The sequence below is a fragment of the Ambystoma mexicanum genome, chromosome 7q (assembly GCF_040938575.1).
Source record: "Ambystoma mexicanum isolate Mex_15411 chromosome 7q, UKY_AmexF1_1, whole genome shotgun sequence".
Classification (NCBI taxonomy): domain Eukaryota; kingdom Metazoa; phylum Chordata; class Amphibia; order Caudata; family Ambystomatidae; genus Ambystoma; species Ambystoma mexicanum.
In genome coordinates this window covers 1,104,834,773-1,104,846,732 of record NC_090941.1, presented here as the reverse complement: position 1 = coordinate 1,104,846,732, position 11,960 = coordinate 1,104,834,773, and positions in this window count along the sequence as shown.

Sequence of the window (11,960 nt, the reverse complement as noted above, 5' to 3'; positions counted from 1 at the left end):
CGGTCTGATCCCTCAGCAATATACTTCTCATACCACTGAGCACAGCAGTGGGCGTTCAAGGCCATACACCACCACTAACCCCCCCCCACCATGCCACTATGGAGCAAAGTAATCACCCCAGACCTAGCACAATCACTCCTCAACTCTATCTATACACTGACTCCAAGAAGGACCTCCAGTGGTCAAATCCTTCAACCTGTGGCTTACAAATGGCCTCACAACCCTCACCCCAACAGAACAGACCTCTCAGAGTTCAGGACAAACACCCAGGTGGTTCACCGCCAATCTCAAATCACTAAAAACTCTAACGCCATTAGTGTTTTTTTGAATTGGAGTACTTTCCTTCTGTTGAATTACTTGCTGCTTAGCCAACAACGGGAAAGTAAATTTTAGTAAAGTGGAGTCCAGTGCCTTATTTGGTATTTCTAACGCCAGAAGTTCATTGTCTGTTACGTCAAAGGGAGATTGAAATGCTTATGCATTTATTTCGATCACCTCTGGTTCCAAATCGCCCCTTTTTGAACTGACAGACCATTGATTTGCCTCATTGGCCACGCTTGCTTTTGATTCAGCATTATTTTTTACAATATTCGCTGTCATTTTGCACAACCTCATGGTGTTAGAATAGATCGTAGATGCATCTTTTTCCTTACTGTCTATTTCTCTCTTTTCATCCTCATTCCTTTCACCAATCACACATATATTTCCAGTTTCTGCCTCGGCATGCCGATGTGTTCGCGGCAGAATATGCTGTGGTCTAACATCAGTGATTTCTGTGGACATTTCAGCACTGCCTTCGTCTGGCGCGTGGACTTGAACTTGAACTTTAGTTTGTACGAGTAATCGCTCATCCACGCTCTGCTCTTGTACCGGCTCCTCCTCTATCGGCTTAACGACATCCTTGTGTCTTGATTCCGTGTCTTCAGTAGATCTACTGAACACCTCTTCTCGCGTGTCCAGATTTTTGTCATACAAACAGTTACCATAGGGGACTGCAGACATATTAATCTTTGTCCCTTCTCGCGCACCACTTTCACCCGATGTTTGTACTGCGTCCACAGAAACACAATGGTTTATGTCGTTCTCGATTTCATAAGTACTTTTACTGGCGCTCTCTAAAATCGGATCATTAATCATCGTATCAGTATGCATCAAGGTCGATGACTTCTGTACTTGTTTTAACTTAAAGCGCGTTAGAGGCCCAATATCTCCCATGTGAATTCCTTACCTTGAGATTTTCTTCTTCACGGGACCTCTTCGTAAGCTAATTCAGACCCCACCGAACAAGGGTCAACTTTAAACTGCTCTCACAGTAGCAGCAGATTTCTTGTGTAATGAGTCTTAAACACCTTGAATACGTGTGGTCCTCTCGGCTCCTCACAGCTCCCAACAGTCTCCAAACAGTCAGCACGGTGCCCTTTTCACCACGCCGGGCTTCTCGCCACAAGGGTGGAGATACGCTGGTTTTGTAGCACTTCCTCCACACGTGATGCGTCACGTGACACGCCTTCGGCAGGCAGCCTCAGGGGAGGAGGAAGTGAGTTGCACACGCCCCTTGTCTCCTTGTGTCTTTCGCTTCACACGATCGCCGGGAAAGTCTGGACATAAACTCTGGTGGTTTTTTGTAAAAACAACAGAGTACACACAGCTCCAACAGTCTCCAAACAGTCAGCACGGCGCCCTTTTCTCCACGCTTTATTGTTCACTTTTTGAATTGAATCATAACTTGGGATTAATGTTACAGGTAATTACTGCTTTTTAAATAATGCTTTAAATATCAGTGTATAAATAAATAAATGATATAACTAAGTGTGTTGTTAAGGAGAATTCTCAGAAATGTGCTAATTCCCGTCTACCTTAAAGACCCCCAGCTGGACCTTAGGACTTAATTTCTAACCTGGAGAGAGTGAGACACTTTCCCCACTCTCTCATGTATTTGTCTGTGATTTGGACTCTGTTTTTCTTTTGATTTTGCGGTCTGACCAACTCCATAGGCATCATCCTTACATTGTGACACACAGCACCTTCAGTGCAGTGGCACAGGGAAATCTCTTAGAGATTACCTTCTCTTGGTGAAACAACTGTTTCCAAGAGCAGTGAAGTGAAATTGACTTTACTTATATTTTGTCATTTTCTATACCCAGCACACACTATCTTACAATAGTGTTCTGGAGGGATTTGTCTAGTTTCTCATTTAACATTTTTATGTTACCCTTCCTACAATTAATGGCTGGTGGCAGTGGTTTACTTTTTCTTACCATTGTGTGTTTATACTGCAGGCTGCAAATTCGTCAAAATGGCACTGGTCTTTTTTTCGCCATTTCTTGTTGGAAAGGACGTTCTTGAGATTTACTCTGCGCGACAAACCCGGTTTGGTCCCTTTCTTAGTTTTGTCTTTTGGCAGGAATTACTAGTGAAGCCCACCTCTGGCTCCAGCGTGTCTAGCAGGGCAGGAAGCGAGGAAAGTGCCCAAAACTCCCTGTGCTTAGAGGAATGCACCCAATGGTGAAGATGAGTGTCCGAGGAGGTCAGCCACCCTGCTGTGTGATTGACAGCAATGTCAATCTGGAAAAGTGAATACCCTTCATTTGAATGACAGACGTAACTTGATGGCCGAAGGCCAACCGTCTTATGCACCGAATTATAGATATACAGACTGCTATGCTTGACCAACAAGCAGCCATTTTAAACGTAGCAAGAATCGCCTTTTTGCTTGTTAACCATTCCTCATTGCTTTCTGTCTAAACTGCTTTGCAGCTTGCAATTCTTGCGAATTCTGCTTACTCTGCTCAACTGTTAACATTGTTGTCTGAATATGAAAGGGCAAGGTCGAGGGACTGAGGAGTTCGTTGAAACTCCTCATGAGTAGCCCAGAAAGGATGCCCACGCACCCTCTCTGTAGCCTTGAGGGAGAGCTGCAGGGCATTTAATCAGTTCACAGCTGCCAGCCAGTCTCGTACTGTGGTAGAATATGTTAGAATAAAGCAGCTAAAGGCTTGAATCTCTTCTTACGGCCCCCCTTCGCGAAACCCTTTAGAGGGTGTCGGCTCCCAGGACACGAATAGCACCTCATAGATAGCAAAGCTTGGAATGTGACTCTACCCCCGTGTGCAGCTTGCTTCCAAGAACAGCAGCACTGTGTTCTGTTCAACAACTAGAAGATGCCGCTGCACTTTCTAAATTGCACATCGTTACTAGAATAGACATTGAAAGTGTCATAATTGTCATACTCGTCGGAAATGTCCATCATCATCCCGAGTTCAAAGAAACTTAATAAAAGGGGGGTGTTAAACATGACATAGCTGATTGTATGATATGCATTTTGTATATATGTAACTGATGTACGTAATTCGCTCTCTTGCGTCCCTCGAGGTCTAGAAAACTCACGTCGCGGGGCGCGAGACCACAGTTGGCCAATTGGGACTATTTTTGCTTGCAATAAACCCTAGCATTGGGAATTTGAACCTCGTGTCTGGCGCATCCTTTCGTGTATGGTTATTGCCTTGTTTCCATATCGCGAGGGACCCCTAGGTGCCCCTTTCAGCAAGGCTGCAAATGAATGGGAGAAACCTGCATAAAAGGTGCAGCTTTTTGCTTGGAAGGCCGAGTCGACCACTGGATGAAGGAATCCGAAGAACTTTTAAGAGACGCATGCTGCAACTCCTGGACCGTTGCTCCAGGAAGATCCTCCGGACTCCCAGGAAGCAGGACTGACCAAGCCTGAACCACCTCAACAGACTGCTGGACCCCAGATGCGAGGAAAGTCCATAGTGCTAACTGAGAATGAGTGGTGCCATTTGTGAAAGCCGTGAGGAGCTGAAACCGCAAAGTGCCGCTGATATGAAGTTTGCCCATTGCTGGCGCCGACCTTCAATTCGTAGTGCAGGAGTCCCCAGACATCCTCCCTCTTGTCCCCAGGACTGAGGCCCAGGAACACCAGGATCTGCAGACCTGCAAAGGAACAGAAGCCAACTGGAACTAATTTCTTCTAACCAAAGCTACTGTACAACTAAGGGGACTTACCTCTTGTTGTGTAGCATTGCTATTTCTCCCTTGATACTTCTCTTGGTTGCTATTGCAGAGTTGCTTGCAGCTTTGCCCCTCACAAGCCTGTGGCCATATAGTGATTTCATTTTATACAAAAACATCAAAAACATGCAATACTTTTTACCTTCCTGCAAGACGTGTTTCAGCTCACCTGAACTTTTGCTCAACTAATCTTGGCAGTCCTGGCTCCCTGAAAGACTGTTCTTACCTCTGACTTTGTGCTTTGCAGGAAAGGGTTCATTTACGTAGCATTGGAAGGTTAAAAAAGTACTTACCTGCTTAAGAATATTTGTTAACCATTGTTTTATTCCCAAGTGACCTCAGGGTGTAGGAAGAATCGGTGTGCCATCCCAAATGGGTATTTGCTGATTTAAAGAAAATGATTGGGTGTATTTTGAGGTATATTGAATACTTGTCACTGTGAATCTCGGTAAAAACCCTACTGCTCACACTGACCCCCTCTTGAGATAAGCCTGGCTGCTCAGCCACACTACCAACCAGTGTAGTACAGACTTATACCAAAGGTTGGGTTACCTATTACTAGGAGGACTAGGTTGGTGTAGTCTCCCACAGGGTAATGCATACAATCTTGCCTAAAATGCGCGTTTACTTGCATACCTGTAATCACTGATTTCATTGTACAGCTCTACGTCTCACATTACCCCTCTTAAGACAAGCCTGGCTGCTCAGTCACAATACATACCAACTTGTGTAGTACATACCTATATTAAAAGGTGGGTTGCCTAATACCAAGAGATAAGTCTTGTGAAGTCCCACACCAGTTGGACTGCACTAATTCTTTATTTTGCAAAGTTACGAAACCGGCACGATTGGGCAAGAAAGCTAGACAAATTCCAATGCAAAATGGCCAGGAACATGATGACGCCATCACATGTACGTACGCGTCATCACACAAGTATAAATCCCAGCCATTTTAGTTGTCCCGCGGCAATCGTACCGCGAGGACAAATAGGATCTGAGTGAGCATGCCAAAGAAAGCATTCAGGTAAGAGAGAAAGAAATAATGGCAATACAACTTGCAACTGGCATAAACAATTATCAAGATTTACAGTTTAGATTAACTTTGACATGCAAAAGAAAAACAGTAATTGACTTAACAGTTAAACCATTTATATTGTAGGTAACTGGGAAAAAATGTAGGAAGTGTAAACAAAGTGACTTTTTTTAGAAGACAATCTATAAATACAGCACCTTTACTATATGCTCTAAGAGGGTACACATAATCAGAATATTAACCTTTAAGACATATATGTCTAAATAATAGTAGAGCCTTTCTATTTGCAAAATGGTAGAACACCAAAGAATGTGACATACAATTTTTTTCTAATTCAGGCAATCCTGATAAACCTGATCTAATGATTGACATATAGAATTGAAAATAAGTAATACATGCCGTTACCTACAAGCAAGGCAAACAGACAACAGATCAGTGAGAAACTACTTAGCTAATAATTACATGCAATTCAAACTATTGGCTATAACAATTATTGATACAAACCATTTTCTTGTAGGTTACTTGCACCAATTCGTTTGCAAACACAATGCATAAGTGAAAAACTACAAACAATATATCAGATACCTGTAATGCACTATAACTGAAGTACTAAAAACCTCCTGTTGAACCGCCTAACTTGGAGACAGGGAAACACGTGTTGAGGTTAAAAGTAAGGACAGAAACCTAAACAAATCAGTATATTTCAAATGAATAAAATTTGACGTATCGAAAAGAAAACAAACGCAGGATCAAGAAAATCATTCTACACAGTACTAGAAAAACTTGGAAGGAAAAATGTGCGTTACCAAACGCAGAAACAAACCAACTTTCAATGAATGCAGGTCACTAACTTGAAAACAAGGTATATATTGAATGAATGTAATTCAATATAACTATAAAATAAGATATTTGCAAGCAAAAGAATGTCGATATAAATAAAATGTACTTTGATTAAGAAGCACAACTATGTCATTATCATTGAAGAATTTAGGATTTTTGGCGCAACACAGGGACGTCATTTAGGGGTTCGTAGTGTACTTGGGAATGCCACGTGATGCCACGTCTTGTTTTGTCAAGGAGTGAAAGGTCGTGTTCCATCGCTTCCCCCGATATCACTTCAGTGTGGGGTCAAATGATATCACTTCCTGTGGTGTCAAGGGTCGTGTGATGCCACTTCTGCTACCACTGGCATTTTGGTGAAATGACGTCCCTGGCGCAACAAAGATCCATTTGAGCATTGTTGTATTGTAATTAGGGTTCTGGACAGCTTCAGGACAAATTGGATCAAAGTTTGCAGCCAAAAGCATTAACAGCACCAACACAACAAACATTAGGGACTTGCCAGTTGCTGTCTAAGGCTGTAACAATCCACAATCTCTGCACTAATTCTTACCTAACAGCAGTCCTTTCAGGACAGCCAGCCTCTCAGTTTTAACTGGATTCTCGGGCAAGCTGGAAGACAAAGGGCTGCAGAGGTTTGGACTCCTCCCTTGCTTACGGCCTTCACAGACACTCTGGAGCCTGGGCGGGGACGCAATTGACACAAAGGACTTTCCTGCCCTGGAGGTCAGGGGAAGGAACAAGAAAGGACAATGAACACAAATGGCAAAAGAAGAAGACAGGAGCTATTTTAAAATGGTAAAATGAGCACCAATCCGTGCCTTTACCGCGGTCAAGGTGCACCAAATTAGTTAAAAGGTTCACTGCCACCAGCCATTAAAGGTAAGCTTGTCCCTATAACAGAAATGCTGCAGTTAAAATGATAAAGGGGATACATTTTACCTCTCCAGCACTCCACATAAGGTGCTGGTTTCACCTACCAAAATGTAGAAGGGATATAAATATCCTTTCTACCCTTGGGAACTGTAGTTCTAAGAAGGTTAGCCAGAGAAAGTTAAAAGGGGAGCCCCAAGGACAACCCTGCAACAATAGGCAGTATGTGCCAAAAGTTGTGTCAGAGGATAAAATTAAAAAGACACTATGGAGTCTTGAAAATGACACCCATAAAAAGAGTTTCCCCTTCACTGAGGTATAGGGAAAATTAATCCAGTCCAGCAAAAAGTTCTGGGGTTGACACAGGTCAGGAAGATTTATTATTGATATGAAGTGACCACAACTTGCTGGAAATGAGATGCGAGGGGGACCTGGCGAGGAACACCCACTTTGCCCCCACCCAAGTATAACTTTCAAACAAGGGACAGACTGAAGATGACCAAGAAAGATGTGGAGACACTGAGCTCTACACTTGCCGTTGTTGGCACCACAACTGTTCCAGACATCCCACAGTGCCACATTAAGAACTGGGCATTATCACGAGTGAGGAGGTACAGAAACTAAAGAGATCATAATAGCTGGATTAGGGGCCACAAGAAGGAAATGACCCCAGACAGATGCTCAAAGGACACAGAGCATTCGAACAAAAAAAACATATTGGAATCTCAGGCTATCATCAACTCAACAGGAACAACCAGACACTTAACCTTGATAAACGGAGCTGCATAAAATGTCTGGATTTTTTTCTTCTCATCCCTGTTTGCAGAAAGGCTCAAAGTAACAGAGATAATCTATGACCAACCTACCTGGACTATAACCAGAACGGCTTGGTTGACTTAAAAGGTTCCAGATCTTCTAGAGCTTGCGGCCCAGATGGTCTTTCCAACATGACCCATAAAGAAAACCCGGAAACAGTGGGCCTACGTACTGGAACAAATTCAGAAAAAAATTCTGGATTCCAGACTGCTACCAAATTTATGGAAGGAGGTGAACGTAATCCCGATTTTAAGAGCGGTGACCGGGCAAATCGAACAACTATCGCCCAATTGCGTTACTGGACGTTATGGGGAAACGTTACACCACATTGCTCTTACGAAGATTGACCAAATGGTCACAAGACAGGGAACGTCAAGATCCGTTGATCTGTTCCAGTCTGGCTTTACAAAGGGACTGGGGACTTCTCTGTCAATATTTCTACTCTCGCTATTAACGCCCAGAGCCCAACAAACAGGCCGGAAGGTCTATATAGCCTTTGTCGATCTGTCTAAAGCTTTTGACGGAATTTGTAGGAAAAGACTTTGGAACATGCTGCTATCATGGAACTGTCCTACAGATCTAGTCGACCAATTAAAAGCTCTGCACATAGACACCTCCTGCATAATCAGACTGAACGCCTCGAGAATTAAGATCCCGATAGGCTGTGGCGTAAAACAAGGAAGCCCTCTAGCATCGACTCTTTTTAATCTTTATATCTCTGACCTGGCAGACACGATGGCTAACGTTCGGTGCTTCCCTCCAAAATCGAAGATGTCACAGTCAGTCAACATCTTTACGCAGATGACTTGGTTCTTTTAGACACCACCCCCAAAGGCTTAGAGAGACAATTGAACCAACTGGAAGAATATACAGCTGCAAAAAATCTACAGGTAAACATAGGTAAAACAAATAATCTAGTCCTACAAAAGAGCCAAGGGAAACAGAAGGAACAATTTACCTCAGGACTGGTGTCTGAGAAAATAGAGGTGATTTATGCCTTTAAATACATAGGTGTCCAGATCTGCAAAAACTCGGCATAAACGGCCCCAACTTAAAACTATTATCACTATTGAGCCAGGCTCGGATTTTGACACGTAGATTGTGTTTTTTCGCTCCAACCTCTAATTGACTTCTACAAAGCCAAAGTAACTCCCGCAGTGACCTATGGTGCCGACGCTCTGATCTCCATTTAAAGAAACAGTGGCTCCCTACTTAGTGTAACGCTCACCTGATTCTCGCAGAGGCGCCGGTCTTGACTGGGCGACTACCGTATCTTCAAAGGTGATGTGTAGCACCCGGTTGGCTCTTTGGGCTGGACCTCTGTGCACTGTATGCCTGACGTGCAGAGTAAGATGTCTTAGGTAAGTGAATGCCGAGCTCTCCATCTGCCTCGGGGCAGGGTGCTGTAACCAGTTTCTTCACTGGATAGGTAGCGCAGGCCTCTTGACTTCAGGGGACTGCTGTCCGTCGTTTACTGCACGAACGGTAAGTTTCGAGTCATTCAAATGTCTTTAAAGTCTTTAGTAATGATGTCTCTTGTTTTGCAGGGTTCCGGCGATGGCGAATGACGGGCTGAAGTGAGTTGAAGATGGAGCCCGTGTGATGAATAGAAGCGCCTGGAAGCACGTAAGTAAGCGCTTGTTGCCTGCTTCACTATGCGCTCTAACTGTCTTTTTATTTTGCAGGTACGAGTTCGGAGCGGCTGCAGGGTGCCGGAATACCCACTGGATTAGATGTGGAAAGGAGTAATGGCACGTGAGTATTAAAGTTCCCCAATGTCTTTAAACGCACCTTGTTTTGTCTTTCAGATGCGGGATGCAGCGCCGAAGGCCTCCGGAGCGTGCGAAGAGTTGGTAAACTTTTGTCTTTCAGATGCCGGAATGCAGTGTGAAGACCTCCGGAGCACACGAAGAGTAGGTAAGCCTTTGCCTTTCAGATGCCGGAATGCTAACCTGTTCTTTCTTGTCTTTATAGGTGTTGCTGAAGACTGGATTCAGGATGGTAAGCCTTTTTCCTTAGGCCCAGGACCGGATGCAGAAGACACGATGAGCGTTCTGCTGCAGAGGTTGCAGAATAACGCAAAGCAAGATTCATCCACCGGGTGTGGTTTAAATAGCCTCCTGTAGTGCTTAGGTGTCTCCTTCCACAGCCACGCCTAAGTAAGAAAAGAGTTCCTGGTAAGAAAAGAGTTCCTGCCTTCCAGAAGAGTTCCAGTGTTCTGAATCTAGGGAGTGGCTCCAGCCCCACCCAACAGGAAAAGTAGTTCCAAACAGAAGAGGATCAGAGGCTCAACTGGCAGGCAAGTAAGCAGCATGGTCTGCTGAAGGTAAGTCCACCCAAGCATTATGAGCCCGGCGCTTCCAGCGCTGGGACTGGGCATATTTATGAGCCTGGTGCCACTGGCGCCAGGACTGGGTCCAAAAGGTCCCAATTGGGACTGGTTGGCACTCGGAACCTGGGTTATGGATCTGCTTCCAAGGGAGTTGGGAAAACCCTGACCTTTTGGAAGCAGAGATCATGACAGTACCCCCCCTCAAGGCCCCTCCCAAACCGGGCTTCTCCGGGGGTTTTGGCTTGTCAGGAAATGTTCGGTGAAATCTTTTGATTAGGCGAGGAGCGTGGACATATTCAGCAGGTTCCCAGGATCTCTCTTGGGGGCCGTAGCCTTTCCAGTCAATTAGGTAGAATAGTTTAGATTTGGAGATCTTGGAGTCCAGAATGCTTTTGACTTCAAACTCGAGTTCTCCATCCACTAGGATAGGTTTTGGAGATTTGGTTAGTCGGGTTTGAGGTTGCACGGGTTTTAATAGAGAGACGTGGAAGACCGGATGTATCTTCATGCGCGGGGGCAAGTCCAACTTGACCGCTACTGGGTTTACTATGGTAGTGATGGAATAGGGACCAAGGTATCTTGGGTTGAATGTGCGTGGCCCTTTTAGAGATAGATATTTGGTGGATAACCAGACTTGATCCCCTACTTGATAGTGAGGGGCTTCCTTCCGATGTTGATCTGCTCCTTTCTTGTATTGTTCTTTAGCCCTTTGAAGGTGAGAAACAGCTTCCTTAAAGGCTTGGGTGATTGTAGAATGCAGGTAGTCTACTGCTGGTGTTTCAAGATCTTGGAGGGGATCCAACTCCGAGGTTCGAGGGTGACTGCCGTACAAAAGAAAAAACGGGGTTTTCCCAGTTCCCGAATGGACAGAGTTATTGTAGGCATACTCGGCTATCCAAAGGATATCTTTCCAAGTTTTTTCAGTTTGTTGCAGCATGCAGCGTAAATACTGTTCCAGAGTTTGATTGGTCCTCTCGGTTTGTCCGTCGGTCTGAGGGTGGTGACTGGTCGATAGTCTCACATCAATTTGAGCCGACCGACAGCAACTTCGCCAAAAATGAGAAATAAATTGACTACCTCGATCCGAAATTAGAACCGAAGGAAAACCGTGCAGTCGGACGATGTTTTCGAGAAAATCTCGGGCCAGAGTTGCTGCTGTTGGCAAGCCTTTGAGCGGAATGAAATGCGCCATCTTGGAGAATAAGTCCACGATTACTAGAATCGTATTGTATCCGGAGCATGGAGGTAGATCGGTGATGAAGTCCATAGAAAGCGTATGCCAAGGGCGAGGTGGGATGTCAATAGGGCGTAAGAGGCCTGCTGGTCTTTCCTTTTGACTCTTGTTTTGGGCGCATACTCCACAGGACATTATAAAGTCTCTGATATCTTTTTTCCAAGACGGCCACCAGAAGTAGCGCTTGATCTTTTCTGAGGTCTTGGCTATACCGGGATGACCTTCCATTAAAGAGTCGTGATAACAAGAGATTACTTTTTTCTGTAAATCTGTGCTGGGTAGGTATAATCGTTCTTGGAAATACAATAAGTTGTCCTTTACTGCAAAGTCCTTTCCCTGCAGATGCCAATTCTGTATGTCTGCTGGAGTTACAAGTTGCCTGGCTTTATCCTTAACTTCCTCTATGGATTCTGTGGCGATTACACCCAGAATTCTTTGTTCGGGAATGATTGGTACAGGTTTAGGGTTGACCAAGTATTCTTCCACTCCCATCCGAGAAAGGGCATCGGCTTTACCGTTCTTTGTACCAGGTCGATAGGTAATTATGAAGTCAAACTCGGCAAAGAATAATGCCCAACGGAGTTGTCTAGAGGATTGGGCTTTTGTGGTCTTCAAATATTGCAGGTTTCGGTGATCCGTAATCACAGTAACGGTGTGTCGGGCCCCCAGCAGATAATGCCGCCAAGCCTTAAAGGCAGACTTGATAGCCAGAAGTTCCTTGTCAGTAATCGTGTAATTGATTTCAGGAGGCGAGAATTTGCGGGACCAAAATGCCACGGGATGCAACTGATTGGTTACCGGGT